We start from the raw sequence: 14,650 nt of genomic DNA, 5'->3' as shown, positions 1-14,650 counted from the left end.
GAGCAGAAGCCAGAGGAGGTTGCAGTAACGTGCCCGTGAGCTCCGCCGGTAGCCAGATGTGCCAGAGTGGACCGAACCCCAGGTCCAGAGGTCGAGGGCACCCCCCCCCTGAAGGGGCCCGATGGAGCCACATGCTGGATTGAGTAAACATGACAAGCGTAAACCATAAAAACAGAAATATCAGTACATATCCACATAAAACAAAATTCTGGAGTTTCCAGATGGTTCTTCAATTATAACTTGGAAACTTCCAACAACTGAGTCTATCCACCTTAAATCAGAAAATCATAAGAAAACATTTTTCTGCTCATTAATATTTTGTGGTCCTAATTTTGAACATAGAGTATATGATAATTACTGTTAATTTAAGTTTCATATATCAAACGTGGTTTTAGATATTCAGTTTTTTCTACACAGTTCATCCACTTTCATGCCATTCTTCCTTACTGTTTGAACATGACTATCACAAAAACTGTTAAAGATAATATTTGCTTGGAATTTTCACCAGACTTTCTTTCTCGTGAAAATTAATCGGGATCTGTAATTTGGGACAGACACATCCAAAACTGTGAAGTCCAGTATTTAAGCATACAATAATATAAACTTGACATTGCAAAAGAAAGCTTACACATTTACAAAAAAGAGAGAGATCAGTGATATGTGTTTAGTCTTGACCACTGTTAAGCTAAGCTCACTGGAGACTTCATACCTTCAGAGTTAGAGAGAGAGAAATGCATGCACAACTGCACAAAACCACACACCTGGATCCACCATTTAAAATGCATGGATCTGATGTAATGCTCTTAATATCAAACTACTGCTTAAATATTTTTAATAGAGCATTAGTAATAGTGTTTCACACTATTATGTCCACTTTGGTAGAACGTGGTAAAGTTGTGATCCACACAGGGTCTCAGGGCTTCATGGAAGTTGTGAAACTACATAAAAACTACAGTGAGAGGATGCAGCTGATGTAGGGGAGACCGGGGATAGTTGTAACGTGGGTCAGTTGTAACACTTCCAATTTCTCCAATCAGGGCTAAGTTTCAAATGATGTGACTCATCCTGTGCATGCCCAACTCAGTTCTGCTATCACATGTGAAAAATCAGCACATTTTGTCAAACACAGACAATTTAACACGAAAAAAAGTAAGTTTTTCTACTTTATTTCAATTTCTAATAGCATTATCTGCTTTGCAGTTAAACTCATCAAACTTGAATTATGTTATTTGTATGTCTGTGGGGATATATTCTGTGTAGGTCTTTAGTGCTAATGTTTTAGCCGTTGGCTGTAATGTTAGCTAGTTCATGGCTATAGGAGTCTGGGTCAGTTGTAACAGCAACAGTCTGGGTTAGTTGTAACAATAATGCAGATGTTACAACTTACCACACTATTACTTTAACTTATATTAAACAAGTTGGGGCAACGACATCAGCAGAGAGAGGTTCACTGGTCGCTTTTGTATATGCGGTTAATGCCATTGGCAACACAATTCCTCCACTGTTTGTGTTCCCACACATACATTATGCAGACCACTGTGTCAGAGATGGACCAGTAGGAAGTACTGGTAGTGGAAATAAATCAGGATGGGTGTGAGAAACAGATTTCCTCATCTTTCTGAAGCACTTTCCAAACCACACCAAGGTAAGCCATGATAAAAAGTAATGGAATTGCGATGCTGGTGAACAACTACATTTTTCAGCTTCATTGTTATGTTCAAAATTGGTGCAAGAGTTGTAGGTTATGATGCCCACTGAGCCAATGAGGCCAAACTCAAGGAAGACCAACCAAAATTAATGAAATATTCAGTTGCAGAAAATTCCATAACTTGTCTTTTTTGGGGGGTTGGAATATGTTCAAAAGCTAGATTTCTGCATTCTGTCACACACACACACAGCCACGTAAATGGCTCTAAGTGCATTCATGTGTTGAATAAACAAAGATTACATGTTAATATTTTGTCAGTACCCTTATTTCATTGTGTTACATTTTACCCCAGGATATGTTACAACTAACCCAGACTATGGGGTTAATTGTAACATTTCACTCTTTGTGTTTGAGACCATATATGCAATGGGTAATTGTGCTGCAGAGAAAATAGCTGCACTATTTAATAGCAGAGACATGTAAATACTTTGCATTACATTTTGAATCCACTACCTTAAAAGAGCTCCAATTTACAGACAGAAATGTCAAAAATGTTACAACTATCCCGGGCTCCCCTACTGAAGCAAACACTAAGTGGTCAGTGTTCATTTCAACACACCTGCTCTATCTGTTTTCTATTGCTGCTGTGGTAAGAGAAAGGGACAAAATGATCAGAATAATATCTAGTTGTTTCATGCTGATATTGCTACTAAATCTCAGAAAACAATTTAACAGATTTCTCCCACTCTCCCCCTCCCTCCCTCCCACTCCCACTCAGCCACGTCTTATATCTCACACCTACACATCTAATTTTCTCTCATATTTTTTGGTTCTACCCAGCCATCCACCAGTGTCAGCTCCACCAGTGTCTCCCTCTGATTCCCAGGTTGCCCCCCCCCCCTTTCCATCTTCCTCTTGTTACCGTTTTATGGGCTTGTTAGTTCCACTTGAGATGTCAAATGACAAACAATCTAAAGCCAGCGAGCTGCTACTTTGCTGCCCTTGTAGAACTGCACAAACAGGATATGAGCTGAAACACTCACCCAGCCCACCCCTTCCTGCTTCCTAAATTCTCATATGAAATTTGTTTTCTTAATGCACACATTATAACAACAAACACACATGTATGACAGAGAGAGAGACAGTTGACTCCAACACTACTTTTCTTTTATCAAACATCTGCTGCTACTGTGTTTTATTGCTTCCACAGGTGTTGTGAGTGACTGTTTCAACGCTACTATCAGAACCCTCACCACCATGTGTATTTGTTTTCTGTGGTGGTGGGGGTGGGGGGTGAACAAACATGTCCTTGTGAGTCAGCGACTGCAGAGCTAATATTGACCAGCAACACTCATGGCAACATGCAGGAGGTCAGATTATGCGCGGTAGCAACGGCCATGGAGCACAAAAACCCAATGACATGTCTTATCACCTGGTGAATTAGCCACCGTCTGTCAGACTGATCACCCACACAACACCCCAGAGGGTAGGGGTGCAACGATATTCGTATCGATATTGAACCGTTCGATACAGTGCTTTCGGTTCGGTACGCATATGTATCGAACAATACAACATTTGTAATTTATTTTATCAATTTTCCTTCTGACGATGCTGTCTGTGTTGAGCGCTCAGTGAATCTGTGTTCGACTACTCCGCCTAGGCTGCACTGTCGAGCGCAGATCCACTGAGCGCTCAACACAGACAGCATCATCAGAAGGAAGAGCACAGGGCAAGCTAGCGAGACAGAAGTTAAGCTCTCCAAATTGAACCTCATTCAGATCTGGCGTTTGGAATTATTTTGGTTTTCATGTGACGTATGACCCTGAAGGTAAGCGAGTCATGGACTAAAGTAAAACAGTATGTTGGATGTGCCATGCAATGCTCAATTACATTGGTGTGAACTAGTGTGTTAGCGCAGTTAGCTCGTTAACGTGTTGGTCGTCTAGCCCCATGCACGGAGCGATCGGCGGTAGCTCGTTAACAGAGATTTGCCGTGTTGTGGCGTTAAGGTCATTTCAACGAGATTAACCTGAAAGCACTAGTGGGAACACAACAAATATGACTGCACATTTACGCCGACATCATCCTAGTGCAAAGACAAAAACAACAAGCATGCTACTAACTTTAGCCGAGTCATTTAGACAGCTGTTAGCACATGATTCTCCTTATGCTGCTGAGAATATAGCCCAGAAGAAGCGGATAGTATAGCTTTTATTTTGGAAAGAGACATTTCTCTGTAATAAACTCTCTTTTCCAAAGATGAGTGATTCCTCAATCAGATACAGGGCTTGCAATATCGCTAGCCCGACGTCCCGGAGCTAGCGATTTTTTCAGTCGGGCTACCAAAATCTATCTCTGCCCTGCCCGTCGGGCTATTGTAGGAAAAATATATGTCAGTGCTTTTGCATTCTTTCAGAAATGTAGCTGGGTAATTATGTCATTGGCATCGGTGAGCCACTGTCAATATGTGACATATTGAAGTCGTGTTTGAATTTGCGCTTGTTTTTTTGCTTTCACTTTGCAATCGTGCGAACTGTGTATAGAGAGCGACAGCACTGATCTGTGAGTGATGATAATTTGTGCACCAATTCCTCTGACATCGTCTTATTAATCGTTAGCTTACTATGCAAACATGACAAGTGAAATCTCCCGCAGCAGCTTAAACATGTGAGAGGTTGATCGCGCAGAGAATCGCTGAGCTTATGTGAGTGAGCGTGTAAAAGCATTTCAGTTCTGCTGAGCCAAATAAGACAGGTCAGGGTGAAGAAGTGACAGCCAAAGAAAAGCTTACCACAAAACGGAGAAGTTATGACAAATCAGACTATAAGGCAAAAAGAAAGTGCAGCTTTATGGTTTCATGGACAAAAGAATTTCTGTGGCTGCAATATGATGAGCTAAATAACCAGGGCTGCACATAAGTGGTCCGCAGGTGCGCATTCGCTGTCAAAATAAAAAACACGCACAAGGGTTAGGGTTAAATTTAAAAACTGTACTTTTGAGTTAAAATATATATTTATAATTTTAATAAATGACAAATTAAAAATGCATGAACATTTTTTTTGTATCGAAAAAATATCGAACCGTGACACCAAAGTATCGAACCGAACCGAACCGTGAATTTTGTGTATCGTTGCACCCCTACCAGAGGGAGGTGGAGGCTGGGGTGAATACAAGTTTTAAATATAGATGCTGCGGCTGGCAGGAGAGACATATATGTGGCTTCTGTTGTGTGTCAAACGTTGTTTGTTTCCATTTGGAGAGGGTCAGAGATAGCAAGACTTAGAAAAGAGGACTTTCATGTCATATGACATCATCATCTAGCCATTCAAGATAAAAAATAAGTAAATAAATAACCATTTCTACCTTGAAGCTCCCTGCACCTGGGACACAACTTTCTGCTATTTTAAATGGTTAATAAGTGGGCCACACTTAATGAGCAGTAGCACCAAATTCTGTATTTGCTCCTTGGTGAATGCCATCACATGTGCAAAAGTGCTCTGACGTTTTCGGAGACATCTGCTGCCCCACCAGCTCGATAGCAGACCGGGAGGTAAAGGCTCACTAGAGTGAAAACAGGGGCCTCCCGGCACTAGTGATGGGAAGTTTAGCTCTTTTCAGAGACCCGCCTCTCGTGGCACGGCTCCCAAAGAAGAGCTTGCTCTTTTGGCTCCCAAATGGCTCTTAATTTATTATCATCCATAGCCTCATATTTTAGCTTTACTTGGCAAATATGAATGCTGTGTGTGTTGATAAACCCTTTTGCATTTAGTGTTTTTATGAGAAGCCTTATAACTGCCTGTGTATTTGTTCTGTTACAAAAGCAGGCGTTCTTGCTTTTATTTAATTTTTTAATCAAACTTTTAATTTTAATTCAACACAAAAACAAAAAACACTCATCGGAGGAATCAGGGGAGGAGAGCTGGTTTTCTTGAACTGCTTTATTGGCTTCAGAGAGAAACAGATCTGCAGGAGCTTCATTCCTGGGCTGCTGGCGGGTAGATTCGCCTGAGACTGATCTCCATGTCTGCTTGTGTTTACCACCCGGGCTGTCATCTGAAAGTCTGGAAAGCCAGTGCTCATCCCAGCAGGAACTCTGATTTGCTGTGCAACCTGCTCCTCAGTCTGGGTTCTGTTCCAGACCCTTCACATTGAGACACCTTTCCCAGTGGGTCTCAACGTTAAAATGGTGATAATTAATGCTCACTGTTATTGTTATTGCCCACCAAAAAAGTCCAGGGAGGTAGCCAATCAGGTCAGCTGTTAGCACTGATCAGGGCTGTTGCCCTGTTGTAAAAGCTGTCCTTGAGTCTGTTTGTCTGCGACCTCAGCAGCCTGAACCTCCTGCCAGACGGCAGCAGCTTAAACACCCGGTGTCCTGGGCGTGTGCAGTCCTGTAAGATGCTGCGTGCCCTCTTGACACAGCGAGTGCTGTACAGGTCCTTCAGGGAGGGAAGAGGATGTCCGATGATTTTTGGTCCATAGTAATGACCCACTGAAGTGCCTTTTTGTGTGCCATCGTGCAGCTGGAGAACCACACAGAGATGCAGTATGTCAGCACACTTTCAATGGAGCAGCGGTAGAAAATGATCAGCAGCTACTTCCTCGGGTCCATTTTTCTGAGGATTCTCAGGAAATGGAAACTTGTGGCGTTCGACGTTCCTGTCCTGAATCATTCACTTCTTTTTCTCCAATTACACCTAATGGCTTAACTACAGCATTGGGTTAAATGAAATCCTTGTCATGCTCCTTAGGTATTTTACTCCTTCTGGGACTTTCACCAGCACTGATCCAACATTGGTGTCTATCATTAAGTTCACTTAGGCAAGGCTGAGTACCATTTTATTTTAAACATGCTGAGCTGACTCCTGTGGTGAAGAAACAGAGCCTTGATGCCAGCTCTACAGGAAATTACTGGCCTATTTCAAAACTGACATTTATTGCCAAATTATTAGAATAAATTGTAGAAAATCAGCTCAGATATTTACTATGCAAATTACAGATTTTTGACACTTTTCGCTCTTTCAAAGGCAGCACTCCACTGAGACTGCTCTCACGAAAGCCTATAATGATCGTTTAATGGCTTCAGATGCAGAAAATTATTCTGTAATCAGAACAGCCTTTGATACCATTGACCACAAAGTCCTACTTTATAGGCTTAAGGCTTTGCCTGGTGTTAGACTGGTTTGCTTTCTTCTTATTTTCTGTGTTAGACCAAGTAAGTTTACCTCTGGCATTGCCTCCCTAACCTGTGGGGTTCCACAGGGTTCAGCTGGATAGGCTATCCTCCCTAGTCCACTGCTTAACTCAAGTTACTGATTGGCTTTAGTTACCTTGTTTTACACAACAAGAAGACTGAGACCATTAACAAAGCTCCTCCTGAACTACCTCCTACAATCAGCCAGGCCCTTGCTGCTTTTTGTTCAACTGCAAAGTCCAGGATTCGAAATCTTGATGTAATATTTGAGTCTTCTCCGAGCTTCTGTTCGCATATATAATCTTTGTCACGGCCTGTTTCTTTCATTTAAGGAACATTTCTAAATTGTGACATATGGTCTCCACAGCTGATCTGGAAACTGGTAATATCCTGTTTAAAATATGAACAAAAAGAAAAATGCCCAGGTCTAATTGCCAAAGAATATTAGTGCCAATTAAAATGTAGCTGAATTTCAAAATATAGGAAATAACTTGTTTGTGGTACGACCCCCCATGAGCCTGGTAGGGATAGGTAGGGAGAACGGATAGATGGATGGATAGTGACATATAATCTGCACATGTAATTACCAAAGAATTACCAACCACAAACAGACACACACACACACACACACACACACACAAAATGAGCACCAGTGAAACCCTGAAAATAAGTAGGTTGGAAATACAGTAGTTTCATGTATCAACATGGACATTGTTACATTTTCTACATCATTTCATCTCTCCAGTGGAACAGAAGTATTTAAATCTAACATCCAACCCACTTTCATAACTACTTATCTAGTTTAGGGTCATGGTTAGAGCCTTTGTCAGGAGTATCAGCGATCACTGGCATGATAAGGTAAACAGCAAGTGGAACACCTATACTCCTTTTTTGTAGGTGGAATTAAAAACAACTGGCAAATCATCCCTAAACAGAATTTGCACTGTCCCATAGCATGATGTAGTAAAAAGGAATTGTCCCCACAGTTTGATGTTGATGTGGTTGAAGAAGAACTTCATTCACATCAAAATGCAGAGTGTGTTAAAGGTTTTGTTATTCACAACGAGTCCCTTCAGTGGATTTACTGAGTTCATTAATGTTGCTAATGGAATAGAGCAAGACGTGTCTCAGTAAGAGACAAATAACTCGGTGCACGGATGACTAAACGAAGGAAGGAAGATCTCTGAAAAAAGCAGGCAAAGGCGAAGATGAGAATGAAGAAATATGAAACAAATATAGTTTGTTATGGTGAAACCATAAAGACATTCTTACAATATACCATATGTTTACCTTTACTGATTAATAAGCTTAAGTAAAACACAAGGGGAGCAGGTATATGTTTTTGTTCAAATGACAGCAGAAGAAATTGATAAATCATTAACGAGGAGGAACACCGAGGTGTGCACATGGCTCCTGATGCTTAATTGTATTTTAAAAGATTTAACATAACAGTACATTACAAAGGAACAAAAGAACCAAATGAAGGGTTCTTAGTTAGATCAGTATGCCAGGAGCCAGTGGAACCGCTGTTTTTATTGTATTTTTTTATTGTATTTTTTTATTGTATTTTTTTTTAAACATTGTTTTGAAGTATTACATCACATATATTCATGTTTTTTTTAAGTATTGCATGTAATATTTCCCTAAAATCAGGCCTGGATTTGGAAGCGAAAGGGAAAAAATATTTTTCATTGCAAACGTTTGCAATGTTTTCAAACCTTTTTCCAACGTGCACTTTCTCAGCCGTCATACTCCATCATTGTTGTAGGGTCTTTACCTTTCCATATAAAAAATCTCAAGGCAGCTGTTGTTGTGAATTGCCGTTATATAAATAGAACTGAATGTAACTGAACTGAATCAAAGCACCCCCATCCACCTGCTGTTCATACCTTCTTTTAATGAAAGGTAGCAAGTTGTAAGAAATTAAATTTAAGAGGAAGGCAAGAGGAGTCAAAAATCTGAAGACTCTGTATTGGATAAACTGAAAGTCTCCAACAAGACCCATTATAAGATGAACAAGGATTATTTTTTCTTGCCTCACCAATGTGTTCGGTGACTGGACTGTGATCTTTTTGAAATAGATTAATTTTAAATGATTGTTTCTCATGCTTCTATCAGATGTACCTACAACAATGACACAGAGCAACAGATGCATGGTATTTTTGAGGACTTGCTATTGCTCATGTTGCACATTATGAACCTAACACAGGTTAATCATGGGCTAGGTGTTAGGTGCTTCAAGTGAACTGCCCTTAATAGCCAGGTTCATCATAGACTAGCCTGTGGTAACTGATGGCACAGGCTAGTCTATTTAGAGATCTTGAATCGTAATTAAAAAACAGAATCTACCAAAAAACAAACATAATAAAAATCAACAACTTCACATGGTTTAAAACACTTGACTGACTCGATGTCAGGGTTTGTGTCCAGACCATAAAATGGTTTTCCCCCATCAATTCCTCGGAGCTCCTCAGAAGAGGAAGCACCAAAAGAAGGGCTTCCTCTTACTCCAACATCTGTGTGGTGTTTGCATGTGTCAGTGCAGGTAGACACATGAAGGCATATTGGACTCACGGGGGTCGTGGCAAACGGTAAGGCTATGGAGCTGAGTCTGTGTAGGGAAGCAGCTATGCAACAACATTTCTCAATTAATATAGATAATAATTCCTTTAAAAAAGTTTTGTATGATCCATTGTGAAGTTTACATACATGGGCATGAATGTCATAGTAACTTTGGAAAAGGAACTGTTTCAAGAAATCATTGAAAGTCCAAAGCGGGACTATTGTAGAGCATACTGTCTATATATCTGTGTGCACTTTGAAAAAGAATTGGGTGCACAAGTTTGAATTTATTTCAGGACTTTCATTGCACTCATTGTATTAACCACTAGAACAACAAATGGAGGAATTTAATGAAGATCTAAGAAAGACAATTATTGATTTACACGTTAGAAAGGTCTCTGAAAGGTTTTTACAAAGTAGGCCAGTTCACCTCATACTAACAAAAGTAACTCTTTTTTATAATAAAAATATAATGGGCATATGTGCAAAATGCAAGGAGGCAAAGGGAACGCTGTTTCCTAACGCTGTTAGGAGTTCTGACCTCGGGATGAACCAGTTTTTGTCTAAGGCTGTTCTTAAGTCTACAGGGAGTGCAGAATTATTAGGCAAGTTGTATTTTTGAGGAATAATTTTATTATTGAACAACAACCATGTTCTCAATGAACCCAAAAAACTCATTAATATCAAAGCTGAATGTTTTTGGAAGTAGTTTTTAGTTTGTTTTTAGTTTTAGCTATTTTAGGGGGATATCTGTGTGTGCAGGTGACTATTACTATGCATAATTATTAGGCAACAAAAAACAAATATATACCCATTTCAATTATTTATTCTTACCAGTGAAACCAATATAACATCTCCACATTCACAAATATACATTTCTGACATTCAAAAACAAAACAAAAACAAATCAGCGACCAATATAGCCACCTTTCTTTGCAAGGACACTCAAAAGCCTGCCATCCATGGATTCTGTCAGTGTTTTGATCTGTTCACCATCAACATTGCGTGCAGCAGCAACCACAGCCTCCCAGACACTGTTCAGAGAGGTGTACTGTTTTCCCTCCTTGTAAATCTCACATTTGATGATGGACCACAGGTTCTCAATGGGGTTCAGATCAGGTGAACAAGGTGGCCATGTCATTAGTTTTTCTTCTTTTATACCCTTTCTTGCCAGCCACGCTGTGGAGTACTTGGACGCGTGTGATGGAGCATTGTCCTGCATGAAAATCATGTTTTTCTTGAAGGATGCAGACTTCTTCCTGTACCACTGCTTGAAGAAGGTGTCTTCCAGAAACTGGCAGTAGGACTGGGAGTTGAGCTTGACTCCATCCTCAACCCGAAAAGGCCCCACAAGCTCATCTTTGATGATACCAGCCCAAACCAGTACTCCACCTCCACCTTGCTGGCGTCTGAGTCGGACTGGAGCTCTCTGCCTTTACCAATCCAGCCACGGGCCCATCCATCTGGCCCATCAAGACTCACTCTCATTTCATCAGTCCATAAAACCTTAGAAAAACCAGTCTTGAGATATTTCTTGGCCCAGTCTTGACGTTTCAGCTTGTGTGTCTTGTTCAGTGGTGGTTGTCTTTCAGCCTTCCTTACCTTGGACATGTCTCTGAGTATTGCACACCTTGTGCTTTTGGGCACTCCAGTGATGTTGCAGCTCTGAAATATGGCCAAACTGGTGGCAAGTGGCATCTTGGCAGCTGCACGCTTGACTTTTCTCAGTTCATGGGCAGTTATTTTGCGCCTTGGTTTTTCCACACGCTTCTTGCGACCCTGTTGACTATTTTGAATGAAACGCTTGATTGTTCGATGATCACGCTTCAGAAGCTTTGCAATTTTGAAACTGCTGCATCCCTCTGCAAGATATCTCACTATTTTTGACTTTTCTGAGCCTGTCAAGTCCTTCTTTTGACCCATTTTGCCAAAGGAAAGGACGTTGCCTAATAATTATGCACACCTGATATAGGGTGTTGATGTCATTAGACCACACCCCTTCTCATTACAGAGATGCACATCACCTAATATGCTTAATTGGTAGTAGGCTTTCGAGCCTATACAGCTTGGAGTAAGACAACATGCATGAAGAGGATGATGTGGACAAAATACTCATTTGCCTAATAATTCTGCACTCCCTGTAAACTGGATTATCATACTTGGGCTGGTCAGAGTGCCCAGACCTTGTGCTGTGCCAAAGTTCATGGCACAGCACAAGAGAGCCACCTTCACGGGACAAGACTCAGCTGTACACCTGCACTTAAAAGACAAAGGACACTCTTTCTGGACCAAGAAGACATAGGAGCAGTAAAGGAGGCTTTCTATGTCCACTGCAAATGACCATCACTGAACAGTGGTGATGGGCTATGACACCAGTTATTAGCCAAATACAGGAGTCTTGAGATCTTCTCTGGGTGCTTCAATTTCGACCCGCACCTTGTTTTGGATGCCCTCACATAATATTTTATATAAAGTATTTTAAAATGTAAAATTAAAGCATTGGTGTTTTTGTCTGTTTGTCTTTTTTTTATTTTTTTCCACAGGCCTGTGTATTCCTCAGGCCAATAAAATTCTGACCCGTTAAGAATTTAAATGTCCAGCAGGAATAACCACATTTACTCAGGGCCTTTTGATGTGATGTTCTTCTCCTTCCCTGACTGCTGTGCCTGTGGGGATGGTGTTTTAGTGTCCTGATGACACCCGGTGTGTGCTCCAGTGGATGATGAGCGTCAAACCTTAAATACTGATCCATATGGGTTGGTTTACAGTACACAACTTTTAAATGTACCCGATTACTGATGGAAATCTCACAGTCTATAAAGGCTAGTCTGTCATTATTTAGATCCTCCCTGATAAACTTGATGTGTTTGTCTACTAAGTTAATGTGATCAGTGAATTATGGTACATCCTGAGAATTAATTTTCATCTAGGTGTCATCCGTGTGCAAACTGGGCACAGTGGGTGAAACTGGGGAGCCCGTGGCACACTCATGTTTCTGCCTGTAGTACTGACCCTTGTATGTGAAATATCTGGAATGAAGACGCAGTTCCAAGAGCAAACACACTTGGGTTGGGCTGAGAGTGGGCCTGTTGCTGAGGTCGGGGTCATCCTGTAACCTCTTACAAGCTACCTTCACTGCTTCAGTGACTGGAAGACAGACAAAGAGAGATGTAACATGGTACAAGACCATTGTTTCATCTGCCTCCATGACGTCTCTCACCTTCTCCACAAAATCCAAAGTGTTCTGGATGTGGTGTTCAGAGCTGCTGAGCCTGATTCTGCTAGAGATTTCTTGCTGTTTCTTGCTGTTTTATGATTATTGGGGTGTTTTGTCTTTGTTTCCTTTGTATTATTGTAGGATATTTATAAAGCAGCTTGAGGCAACTCTTGTTGTGATTTGGCACAATATAAACAAAATCAAATTGAACTAAATTAAATTATTCTGAAACATGTCGTGTTAGGTAGGCTAAGGAGTTTTGCAGTAGAAACATTTTCCTATTAAAAACAAAAAGGGAGAAGTAATTACAAAATAAAGTAAGGGGCAATAAAGATGAAAAACATGCAAGGTATCCTTACATCAACATCCATTCGTTATGGAGCAGGTGTTGAACTGCAGTCTGATGACTTTAAAGTCTTTAAAGAGTTGGCGCAGCCTGGCTTGGTTTGTGTGTATCAGAGGGGAATGAGGATTGAAAAGTGATAGGGAGTGACAGCCAACAGCTTGCTGGCGCTTGCAGCTCACCCTCAGGTAAAACTAGAGAAGACAGATCACCCCCACTGATGTTTAGGTGAAGGAAGCAAAGAGCACAGCTGTGTATGGAGGGGGTGTGGCAGAGTATAAGCATACCGTACAAACATGTACACACAGATCTTATGTGAATGCACGCCACATTCTGTGTGTTTCTTACAGTTTTGGCCTGTGAGTGTGTGTGTGTGTCAAACAAGGCCCTGCGGCTGAGGATCTGCTGTCAGCAAGCAGCTTTCACTTCTTAGTGACAGACTGACAGATTTTTTACAAACTAATTTGACTCTGAGGGGGAAAAAACCAAGATGCTCATAGATGTTTTCATATCCTATACAAATATATGTACTTGAAAATGATGATAAAGAATTCATCTGAAAGACTTGATAAACACAAAGACAGAATGTGGGAGATGCTTACATACATGTGTGACAGAGGAGAAAACAGGACAGCTCTCTAACCACCTGGTGCACATATCTACAAGCAGTGCAGCCTTAGGAGAAGCAGATTATTTAGATGACAAAGACACGTCAGTTTCTTTGAATGAAACACCACTGTGTTTGGCCATTTAGTTTAGTACACTAAGAATCCCTGAAAACCTGAGCTGTGGTGTGAAACCAAATGGTGGGACCATTTGCATTATAACATAAAGTATTATACATAATATTATCCATGTCATGGTCCCCGTACCTCTCCGGTGTCTCTCGGACACGTCAGTGTTTGTTTTTGTTTCTGCTCTCTCTCTCCTGCTGAGGACCTCACTGCAGTTTCCTGCCTCTGGCCGGCACGCCTGCAAATCATCACTCACCTGCGGCTCAATATCTTGGCGTTCTGGAGTCCATTTAAGATGGCAGATTGAGGCTTCTCATCGCTGGATCGTTGCATGACTCCCGTCAGTGTTGCTCGGCTCTAGCTAAGTAAGATTTTTCTAGTTGTCGGTTTCTGGCAAGTGATTTGCACTCTCCTGTGATTGATAGATTTCCCTGAACATGTTCCAGCCCCTCCAGGTCTCACTGTCATTGCCCACATGAGCGTTGAAGTCTCCCAGTAGGACAATAGAGTGGAGCACCCCCAAGTAAGGACTCCAAGAAGGCTGGGTACTCTAAACCATCACTTGGCACATAAGCGCAGACGACAGTCAGGACCCGTTCCCTGACCCGAAGGCACAGGGAACAAACCCTCTAGTCCACTAGGAGAAACCCCAACGTACAGGCAGAAAGCCGAGGGGATACTAGGATACCCACTCCAGCCCCCCACCTCTCACCAAAGGCAACTCCAGACTAAGAAAGAGTCCAGCCCCTCTCCAGGAGACTGGTTCCAGAGTGTAAGGGAGACCAGCGGTTCCATTACCCTTATTTGTATGTTTTATTAATTGACTGACTGATTGGTATTTAAAAACTATAATGAAGAAAAACACACATTGGTTGATAGGGATTCTATGCCACAATCTCAGCTTAAAGCTCACAAAACTATTTCAAGAACTGCCAAACAGCAAAAACAAAAA

Source organism: Simochromis diagramma, unplaced genomic scaffold (genome assembly GCF_900408965.1).
Source record: "Simochromis diagramma unplaced genomic scaffold, fSimDia1.1 OVJJ01000585.1, whole genome shotgun sequence".
Lineage (NCBI taxonomy): Eukaryota > Metazoa > Chordata > Actinopteri > Cichliformes > Cichlidae > Simochromis > Simochromis diagramma.
This window is presented reverse-complemented; position numbering follows the sequence as displayed.